General features: G+C 50.6%; 1 protein-coding gene across 3 annotated transcripts in view; it reads left to right on the top strand.

Moving 5' to 3' along the window:
- Positions 1–10,674, top strand: part of THSD4 (thrombospondin type 1 domain containing 4) — a 301,669-nt gene that overhangs the window by 246,259 nt on the left and 44,736 nt on the right. For all 3 annotated transcript variants that reach the window (XR_013227501.1, XR_013227502.1, XR_013227503.1), the window contains 2 exons: positions 7,088–7,234; positions 10,199–10,347. The gene's annotated coding sequence lies outside the window, so the exon portion shown is untranslated. The remainder of the gene's footprint in view (positions 1–7,087; positions 7,235–10,198; positions 10,348–10,674) is intronic.

Below are 10,674 nucleotides of genomic sequence, written 5' to 3' on the forward strand. Positions count from 1 at the left end.
CCAATCCGACAGTTCCTCCCTCCGTCCCGCACCTCAAGAGACCATCTCTAGGGCTCTGAGATGCCGTGGGTCATAAAAGCCATGACCCCATAGCTTTGCATCCTATAAAAAGTGTACTAAGAAACATGAATTTCTGTCCAGAAGCCCTCCCATCTATTCGCATGGTGAATAACTTTTCTCTCCCGGCTTCAACTTGGTATCCCAACAATGATTTCCTTCCCGTCTCTCATATTTCATTTTATTAAAACTTTGGAGAACAGCCCAGGGGCCCCCAACACGTTGCCCCTGGGCACCTGCCAACACCTTTCTGATCCCCACTTTTTATAAAGTGGGTGGGACCAAGGCCTCCAATGGGAACGCGGAGATTTGACCGGCTGAACATCAGTTGCCATTTTGGTGCTGGCTGCGCCTCCTTCTTTTAAAAAGTTTCAGGTTCTCCATTTCCCGTCCCTGGCAAATCCCATTCCACAATTTAAAAAAAGGAGCACATCTGTGTGCCGAATGCAGTCTTACATGTTTACGAACCGTGTCAGTCGAAGCCGGGGTCTCGTAAAGCGTGGCCGCCACGCCGAGAAAACGAGCATCAATTTTGTTTTTAAAAAGAAAAGATCGATTTGATCTGGGCGGCGGAAAATTCCGTCAAGTCGCAGCCAAGTTCTGGCATGCCCATCGATGTTTCAAGGCCAGAGACACTCAGAGGGGTTTGCCGTTGCATCATAAATTGGGATGCCAGCCTCCAGGTGGGACCAGGGGATCCCCCCAGAATTCCAGCTCCTTCCCAGACTACAGAGACCAGATCCCTGTGAGAGCTATACCCCCCTTGAAGTCCTTCGCCTTCCCAAGACCCACCTGCAACGTCTCCAGGTTTTTCCCAACCCCACAAATCCTCAGGGATCGTCCGTGCTGGAATTGGCCTCCCTAACTCAAGTGGACGTTGCTTCATTTTGACGAGACTGAACATCCCAAGAGGTTTTGACTTTTAATCCGGACCTCTTAATCCTGATGCAAGGCAGTCGCAAGAGCCTCATTCTCCCTCCTCCTCTCCTCCTCTGGAGTGTTACGAATGACTTCTGGCCCTCCTTCAGTGGCAGTTAACGGCAACAGTCCTTGAACTGCTAGATGATGATTGTAATTACCGGTCTGTTTCATAAACAGGGAGTCTACGGCAGACCTCTTGGCCGGCCGATCTGCAGAAAGGCAAGGGGGAAACCGCCTTGCCTTGGAGAAGGAGCTGCAATACTCCTCAGGAGACAGGTTGCTGGATCCAGGTCTTCCCTGTGACACATAGAGGTTCATCAGAAGAAGAGTTGGTTTTTATGCCCTGCTTTTCACGACCTGAAAGAGTCTCCGAGCGGCTTACAGTCGCCTTCCCTTCCTCTCCCCACAGCAGACACCCTATGCGGCCGAGACAGCTCTGACAGAACTCCTCCGTGAGAACAGCCCTAACAGGACTGTGACTGGCCCAAGGTCACCCAGCTGGCTGTATGTGAAGGAGCGGAGAATCCAACCCAGCTCTTCAGATTAGAAGCCATCACTCTTAACCACAACACCACGCTGGCTCTTCTGGGTCCGCTCCTGTTTCCCATGTTTTTGGCAGCTGGCGGAGATCTGCTCGATGTCTTAAAGGGCTCCTTATTGCCCCTTTATTGGCTGCTTTATTCTCTTTCCCTGCTGTTTCACTGTGTCCCAGGCTGTTTTTCTGAGTCTCACTTCTTCAGCGGTGGCTGCTTGGTCCAAATCGGCTGTTTTCAGCTGATCTTTCACGGTCATTCAATGGCTCGTTTTATCCTGGAAGGATTGCTTCTCCAGCCATGGTTTTATGGATCACAGTAAGCTGACTTAAAGCTGCCGAGGGACATGGTGGCGGCGGCAGCTACAGGCACAGACAGCTTCAAGAGGGGGTTGAGGAAACAAGGTTCTGGCCCCACTGGTGGACCTCCTGCTGGCCCCTGGATTTTGGCCACTGCATGACATCAACTGTTGGACTGGATGGGCCACTGGCCCGATCCAAGATGGCTTCTCTTATGTTCTTACATCTGGGGCAGGGATGCTCTGCCTTCTTGCTGCTTCCCAGAGATTCCTGGCGAACGGCTGCTGGAAACAGGCAAAGCAGATTTTGGTCCAAGTCAGTGAAACAGGCTTTCCTTTTTTAATACTCTCAAAGAGAAGCTATCCGCTCTTTGGTCATGTCTCCCTGAACAAACAGACCCAGACCAATAAGTTGACAAGGTAGTGTGTCAAATCTGTTCCTTTGACAGGAAGATGCAGTCGTGTACCCGCAGCCCGAATTTATTGGGCCTTGCTGATCAGAACAGCCTCTCTTGGCAAATTGTAGGAGATTCGCATTCGAGTCAGGTCGCCGGTGGAGAAACTGGAGAGCGTCCTCTTTATCCCATCCCCTACAGTTCAAGCGCCTCCATTAAAGCCGGAGATTGTTTTCACGAGATTGCCTGGAACTGTTTACCTGGCTGAAGCCGCTGCTCACCTCCACTAACCTTCAGGCGGAAAATGGAGATTAGAAAGGATTCCACTTGCTATGGGAACATGAGGCTCTCCCCTCCTCCCCCTTAATCCTCTTTTGAGAAAAGAATCTGAAGTTTCAGGCTACTCTTGTGGTTCATCTGTGCATGCACGGGGCGGTCTGTGGCTGTGGCTCAGGGGCAGAGCCTCCACTTGGCATGCAGAAGGTCCCAGGTTCAATTCCTGGCATCTCCCGATCTAAATATGCCCACTACACGTGTCCACCAACACCCTCTCCAAGATATTCCTCATGTGCTGTTGAATCATGGACACAACGGCTCTTGCATATACCAGCATTATCCTCACAACAACCCTGAGAGGTAGGGTGAGACGAAACCGGTCCAAGATATCCTGGCCGGGCTTCTACGGCAAAGCGGGAATTCGAACCTGGGTCTGATGCGACAGTATTGGATCTGCGATGGAGCCTTCACACAAATGGGTGATATGAGGGAGTGACGGCTACGCCTGCAACAAACATGAGGATTTTGAAAGCCCAATAAGAGAGGAGCATATCAAGCTAAAAAGAGAGAGAGAAGGATGAGATTCAAAAGAGCGTCCCTCTCTATTTATCTACCCATGAATCACCATCTCTTTAAATTACTTCTGCCCATTTGAGCTGATAATACTAGTAAATTCTTTATCACATTCCGTCGGAGCTCGCGGCCTTTTAGCGCGTAATAGGGACGCAGTTAAAGAATTTGTCAGTAAAACACCCGTCTCTAGTTTCCCGTGAACATCTTCCATTAAATTTGAGTACATATTCATGCCGCGGAAGAGAGCTCCTCGGGGAGACAGGCGAACTGGACTTTAAAAAAGAACGGGATGTTGATCTCCAGGTGTGGTTAAGCGTTTACCTGGATGGAAACACCACCTGACACTTTGCCACTTGATCCTCCCATTGACAAGCAGATCTCCCTCTCCAGCCATTAAATGTTAAATGTTCTTATCTCATTATTGAGGCTACCGATGTGCTTCCTTTGCCCCGAACAAAATGAAAATAACTTTAATTACAAGGTAAGCACCGTATTTATTTCCGGCCGCGTTTTCAGCGTTCGTTCCGTAACCTCTTCTGGTGTGGCGAGCAAGAAACGCCTTAGTAAGAACTTCCTCGCAAATATTTCAGCTGCTCAACAAGGCAAATAAGGCACGGCCAAAGAGCAGATGGTAGGGATACCGTTTTTCTGAGAGCGTTGGTGGTGGGGAATCCGCAAATGTTTATGCAGGCGAGACCTTAAGTGAAGGTAATGGAACATGAAAAATTGACAGGAGTAATTAAAGCCGGGGGAATCTGGAGGAGACCCCAGAAGGACACATCTGCTCTCTCGGCCTCAGATCAGTGTCAAAATGTTGACTCGAGAAGACAAAGATCCATCGGAGAAGGAGGAAAGAGGGATTCTCTGCTGCTGGGGAAAAGGAAAGTACCTGAGAGTCGCAACAGACTTATAGGAAATCTGTAGGGCTTTCGAGGGAGGAGAGGCTTGGAGGTGGTTGGCTGTCGGCTGCCTCTGTGTCACGACCTCTGTCTCCCATCCAAAGACTAGCCAGAGTTGACCCTGTTTAGCTTCGGAGATTGGGTTAGTCTGGACTATGTGGTCTACTCTCGAATGTTAGACCTAGGGAATCGAATTGCAGAATTGCACTTATTGTAAGACCAGAAAAGCCGTCCTTCTCTCCGCTCTCTTTGGGGGTGGAAAGGGGCATCAAGTCACCGTCAACCCGTGACCTCAGAACCCTCTCAGCCTCACCTACCTCAACGGAAGACTTTTTGAGGAGACTTCCTTCCTGCTTGCCTCCAGAACAGCAGTTGAACAGTAGAAGAATGACTGCAAACAACAGCTAGCTAGGCAGTTAGGTTTCTGTCTCTTTCTATGCATACAGTAGTTGTTTCTCTTACAAATCAAACGATTTTATTGCTTCCAGCAGCCCGGTGCTGCGTCCTCTCTCTGCCCATTCAAACTTTTGAAGGGGAAGGACATCTGGTGAAAGGCAGAATGATCAAAAGACCAAAAAGAAAACTGCAGTTCCAAACTGATCATATTTATATCCCGGCAGAAACCTATTCCCTCGCTTAGCGCTGCAATCCTACTTTGCCGTAACTCATGTCTGGCAGAAATACCGTGCCACTGAAATATCTTTCTGCCTCGCCAGATAAATGAGCACCCTTTTGTCTAGCAGGAGGTTACGGGGGACAGCCCAGCAAAAAGGTAATTGTTGCCAGGGAGGTAGGCCCGTAACTCCCAGGTCTGCGTGTTCCTCATGACCCAGGATGAGCCGAGAAGTCCGGTCTGCCCAAAACTCTCGTTGCTTCTTCTGCACATTGTCTTTACTGAACTGAAGCATAGTTCGCCTTCCAGAAATGTGGTAGGATGCTGTTGTAGCCACTGGATCAGGCGGCTGCAAAGCAAAGATTGAATGGGAAGTGTTAACAGCTACCTCCGGACCACCAAGTACACACATGAAGATGAAGGATCCTGAGCTAGATGGGCTACTGGTCTGACCCAGCAGGGCTCTCCTGATGTTCTTCTGAAGGACTCAGCCTCTCTGCCCTGTTGTTGGCCCTCCAGGGGAACTGGCTGGCCTCTGTATGAGACAGGATGCTGGGCTGGAGGGACCGTCCCTGGTCTGACCCAACAGGGCTCTCCTGATGTTCTTCTGAAGGACTCAGCCTCTCTGCCCTGTTCTTGGCCCTCCAGAGGAACTGGTTGGCCAGGTTGTGTGAGGCAGGAGGCTGGACGAGATCGACCACTGGTCACTTCCAGCAGGACTCTTCTGATGTTCTTAGGAAGGCCTCAGACTCTCTGCCCTGTTGTTGGCCCTCCAGAGGAACTGGCTGCACCAAGGTCACCCAGCGAGCTTTCACGTGTCTCGCTGCTGCTCACGAGGTGGTACAATCCTCCCCAGCAGAGCTCAGGGCAGATCCTTTCATGGGCGCAGGAGGATATGCCAAAGCAAAGATGGATCATCCCTTCCGATTTAAAATGAAATTTCTGCTAATCCTATTACCATTTTAATTGCTCGCAATTGGAACTTCCTTTTTGGGTCTGGGGAGATTTATTATCTCTCTGTTTTCGGCCTAAGCAGCTTGATTTTGTGTGGGAGAGGCAGAAGGGGCGGCGAGGGAGGGGGGGGGAATCAGTAGAATCCGAGAACCAAATCCCTTTCAATAATTTCCCTTTGCTTCTCTCTGGGCTTCTCTCTCCCTTCCTCCTTCCATTAGGTGAAATAAAGTAGCTTTAAAGGGAGATATCTTCCTTGCAGACACAATGAGGTTGCCGATAAGAGGTTTGCCAAGATTGCGCCTCTTAAAAGGCGAGATCTGCCTCAAAATATGGACTGTCAAAGAGGAAAACAAAACGAAAAATGCACACCGGGTATTGCTTTGAACGCTCTATTTGCTGCTGGTATCTGGGGTTTTGAATATGATGCTGCCATACAAGACGGGCTGTGCCGTTGCTAAAAAAAATGCATCAGTCAGATGAAACCGTTCGGCTTGTTTGGTTTTTCACGCCAAATCTACCCCGTGATTTCATTTGGTTTTATTTCTTTTCCTCCGAGAAACTGGACATTTAGATAGGGGTGATGATTTCTTTGGGCCTTTCTAACACCGCATGTAGATCGACTATATTTCAGGGATTCTGTTTCCAGGAATTAGCATTTTATTATTCAGCCTTTCCAAAAGAGAAGACTTTGTCCCCTGCTTTTATTACTGTTAAGTAGATTTATGCCCCACCCTCACCAGTATAGATTTCCCAAGCTAGAAGAAGAAGAGCTGGGTTTTCTACCCTGCTTTTCACTGCCCGAAGGACTCTCAAAGCGGCTTCCAATCGCCTTCCTTTCCTCTCTCCAAAACAGGCACCCTGTGAGGGAGGTGAGAGCGCTCTAACAGCCCTGTTCTGTGAGAACAGCCCTTATCAGGGCTGTGACCGGCCCAAGGTCACCCAGCTGGCTGCAGGTGGAAGAGCAGGGAGTCAAATCTTGCTCGCTAGATTAGAAGCCACCACTCTTGACCGACACCATGCTAGCCGAATCATCAGATCTCAGAAGCCAAGCAGGGCCAGCCCTGGTTCACACTTGGAGGGGGTTGTTTGGGGAGGGGAGGGACCATTTTCTACAGGGGAAACCGATCTCTATCGCCTGAAGATGAATTGCAAAAGCAGGAGATCTCCAGGCCTCACCTGGAAGCTGGCAAGTGGGCAGTGAGCGTACCTAGAAACATAGTGAAGTGTTAGTCTATACGTTTGGGGGGGGGTCATCTTGGCACCTGTTCTGCCTCCCCGTCCCCTGGTGCTGAGGATTCGGGTGCCAGAGGGGGAGAAACCCTTCCCCCCTTTTCTGCCGGCGCGTCTGACCTTGAGAGTCCTCTGTTCACCCATCGAGCCGACCACCGGCAAAGGCCCCAGCTCCGAAATGAATAATTGGCTCGTGTCAGCCTGTGAATTATTTAACCATCGGAGGCGTTTTACGGCAGGCGTGCCGACAGAATGGGCCTTCAACCGTTCTTTTACTAGCCTGCTTGGGATTCCGCCTCCGCCCGGCCTGAGATCCGTCTTCCTTTTATGATTCACAGGTGTCGGTGGGCCTTGTTCCAGCAATGCATCACGGCACCGTACCCTTTGTGGGAAGGCAGCTAAGAAGACAGATGGGGGACGACGGGAAGGCGAGGTCTAGAAATATTGGGGCAGGAGGCCGATTTGAGCGAGAGGACGACGTCGAGGTGAGAGCAACGGACAAGGCCTTTGGAAAGTTTGGGGTGGGAACTTTGGGGGCTTTTGGGGGGCCAGGAATCAGCACCGAGTGGGTCCTAACTGGTAGGGGGTGATTGGATCACTGCGTTTGGCTACATAAGAGGTAGGCGAGGTGGAGAGGGGGCCGATCGGTTCACGGCGGCTTTAAATATTGGGAAGCATTTTCTGAGGGTGGGGACAGTTCATGGCCTGTTCCTCTGCCTCGGAGGGTGGGAGAGTCTCCTTTGCTGGAGGCTTTTAGGAGCCCCTGTCAGGAGGGTGTGATTTTTAAGTCCACGAGAAGGTGGGGGGGCTGGACTGGATGGCCCTTGGTGGTCTCTTCCGGCTCTGTCTGATTCTGACGCCATAAACCAAGGGGTCCCCAACACGTCACAAACAGACACCACCTGAATTTAGGAGGTCGGTAGGGGCCACTTGGGTTTTTTCCCCAGGCAAGGCTTCCGACTGGCCCCCGGAGATCAGGTTGGCTCCAAAAATTAACAAAAAAAAAAGATTTGCCAGGACCATGTCGCAAGAATATGGATTCAGGTGGGCTGCCACTTGGGTCTGAGCAACAGGACAACATTTGAGTCCGGCGGCTCCTAGAACAGGGGTGGTCAAAACTGCAGCCCTCCAGATGTCCGTGGACTACAATTCCCATGAGCCCCTGTCGGCGTTTTCTGGCAGGGGCTCATGGGAAATGTAGTCCACGGACATCTGGAGGGCCGCAGTTTTGACCACCCCTGCCCTAGAAGAAGAGCACATCTTAATTCCGTTGATTCGTCTCGGAGACGCAAACTGATTCATGCTTTGAAGATCACAGGCCCCTGTGGCGCTCTCCGTCTTCTGTGGCTCAGAGAAAGCCGGCTTAATAGCAGAGCCTCTTTGCCAATGCTTCCTGTTATGAAATGTACCGCAGACCACCTGATCCCCCCCAGCTGTTTTACTAGGAGGACATCCCGGACAGATCAATGCAATTCTATTTGCCGCTTTGCTCTCCGGAACCGATGAAGATTCTATTGACTCCGCATCAAAAGGCCGCCCACCCTCCCGCTGAACGGACCTCAAAGAGCTGGCGAGGGTGCAGCCGGGGTTGCTAAGCAACCCGACCGGCTTCTTCTCGTCCACCTGTGTCTGTCCCCACAGGTGTTGTGGGGTGGGTGGGACTTCAGTTGATGGGCACCAGGCAGGGATGGGCACAAGCCTGTCACCAGATATTTGTGTTGGGATTTGTACGAGGAAGGGCTGTGGATCAACGGGAGAGCGTCTGCCTGGCCTGCAGAAACCCCCAGGTTCTAAACAAATCTGGTAGGCCCCACCGAAGCCCCCGGTCTAGAATCTGCAAAGTCTGTTGAGCAGGATTGTCCCGGAGGAGGGAGAGGGTGAAGACGAAAGGACGTTTCTGCCAAGAGGGAAACCGAAAGAAAGAGCTCAGACGAAGGCTTTTAATCCTGAACTATAAAGGATCCGGATCCAAGTCTGAAAATAGAAAGCCAACTCTGAGTGTGTGTGTGTGTATTTGTGTGTGTGCGTGTACGCATGCTGCATACAACCTCCTTAATGGATCGTTTTAACAACCTGCCTTTGCTTCAAAACAGCTTGGCTTGCTGAGCCCAACTACCAGTTGAAATTTTGGGATCAAAGGGGGGAATCGCCCATCTCCGGTCTTTATCGAACGGCCCGGAATGGTGCGTGAGCATTTCCCAAAACGGTCTCCCCGTGCAGACCAGGCTCCAGTCCAGGCCCCGGCCTCAGCCGACGGTCTCCGCTCGCCCTGCCTGAGTCTTCCACTCGGACAAATCAAATGTGATGTATCCCTTATTCAAGAAGAAGGGAAACGTTTTAAAATGAGTTTTTACGGCCCGTCCATTTTTCTTCCCCTCCGGAGAACGGGAAATCGATGTGGCCACGGTCCACAGATGATCCGCAGGACGGTGACAGTTCTTGGCAGACGTCACTTTGCAAATCAATTATGCGGCTCGCGACGCTCCAGTGAGGGATATTGATGGCGTGTGAGCTCAGCTCTTCCAAAAGGAACAGGGCAGCTCTTCTGAAGACTCAGCACATTTGGTCGTTATGAAGTCTTTTGCGGGAGAGTTTTGTACTGGTTTGTTCTCTTTCTGTAAGACGACAAGTTGGGTTCTTTGTACCCTGCTTTTCACTACTCAGAGGGACATGAAAGCAGCTTCCAATCACCTTCCCTTCCTCTCCCCATGACGGACGCCCTGAGTGAGAGGTGAGGCTGAGAGAGCTCTGATAGAACTGTGACTGGCCCAAGGTCACCTGGCAGGCTTCATGTGTCTCAAAACGGGTGACGAGAGGGTCACCAGCTCCGGGTTGGGGAATACTTTGGGTATGGCGCTGTGAGTGGGACAAATTTGGGTTAGGGACCTCTGTGGAGTATAGTGCTACAGAGTGCCCCCCCTTCAAAGCAGCCATTTTCTTCAGGGAAACTGATCTCTGTCACCTGGAGATGAGTTCTATGTCCTATCTACTAGATTTCGTGGTTAAGAGCGGCACCCAGGGTTTGATTCCCCATTCCTCCACAGGCAGCGTTCTGGGTGACCTTGGGCCAGCCTCAGTTCTCTCAGAGCTCTCTCAGCCCCACCTGCCTCACAAAGTGCCTGTCGTGGGCGATTGTAAGCCTCTTTGAGATTCCTTCTGGTAGTAAAAAGCGGGGTCCAAACCCCCCAAGCTCCTCTTCTCGTGAATGCTGGAGGCCAGGGGGAACATTCAGCATAAAGCAGTTCTTCCTGGGAGAAGTGGGGGTAGGAAATTGTGAAGTAGGATCTTCTCCCTGAAAATCCGTAGTTTAATCACGTTGTCCCTCATTTAATTCAGCAAATTTGAGCGTTGTGCTTTCGTTCCGGGGGCCACCTGAGCAAATAAGAACGAAACCCAACACCAAAAATAAGACTTCACTCTCTCTCTCTCTCTCTTTCTTTTTATTACAGATTGTTTCTTTTCTAAGTGGAACAGCTGTGTCTCTAAGAAGATTACTCTCTTCAGCTGCCTTCCGCACAAAGGGGAGCGGAACAATCGTGGCGTGTTTCCGAAGTCATCACGCGATATTGTTTGCCTGCATCTTGCAACGTTTTAAATAGTAAGTGTGATCCTCTTAAGATGGCTTTAAGCGTTTTTGAAAATGTCATTCGTACAGGTCCTTGGCCTCATTACATTTCATGCCCACCCCCGGCCCCATTTTTTGCGAGTATCAAAATCTTCTTTTTCGCATGGAGTACAGTCGAGACAATACAAAAAGAATCCTGGAGGAAGGAATGTACATTATCGGCAGGAGATGTTGCACATAAACTTTCTGCTCTACCGCAGTTTGCTAAATATTTCTGATAACACAGATGACCCATTCTGATAACTGGGGAGCCCCAGCATGGGACCGAGGGTGGTATTTCATGGCAAGAGTCTTGGATTT

Source organism: Paroedura picta, chromosome 18, assembly GCF_049243985.1.
Source record: "Paroedura picta isolate Pp20150507F chromosome 18, Ppicta_v3.0, whole genome shotgun sequence".
Taxonomy (NCBI): Eukaryota; Metazoa; Chordata; class Lepidosauria; order Squamata; family Gekkonidae; genus Paroedura; species Paroedura picta.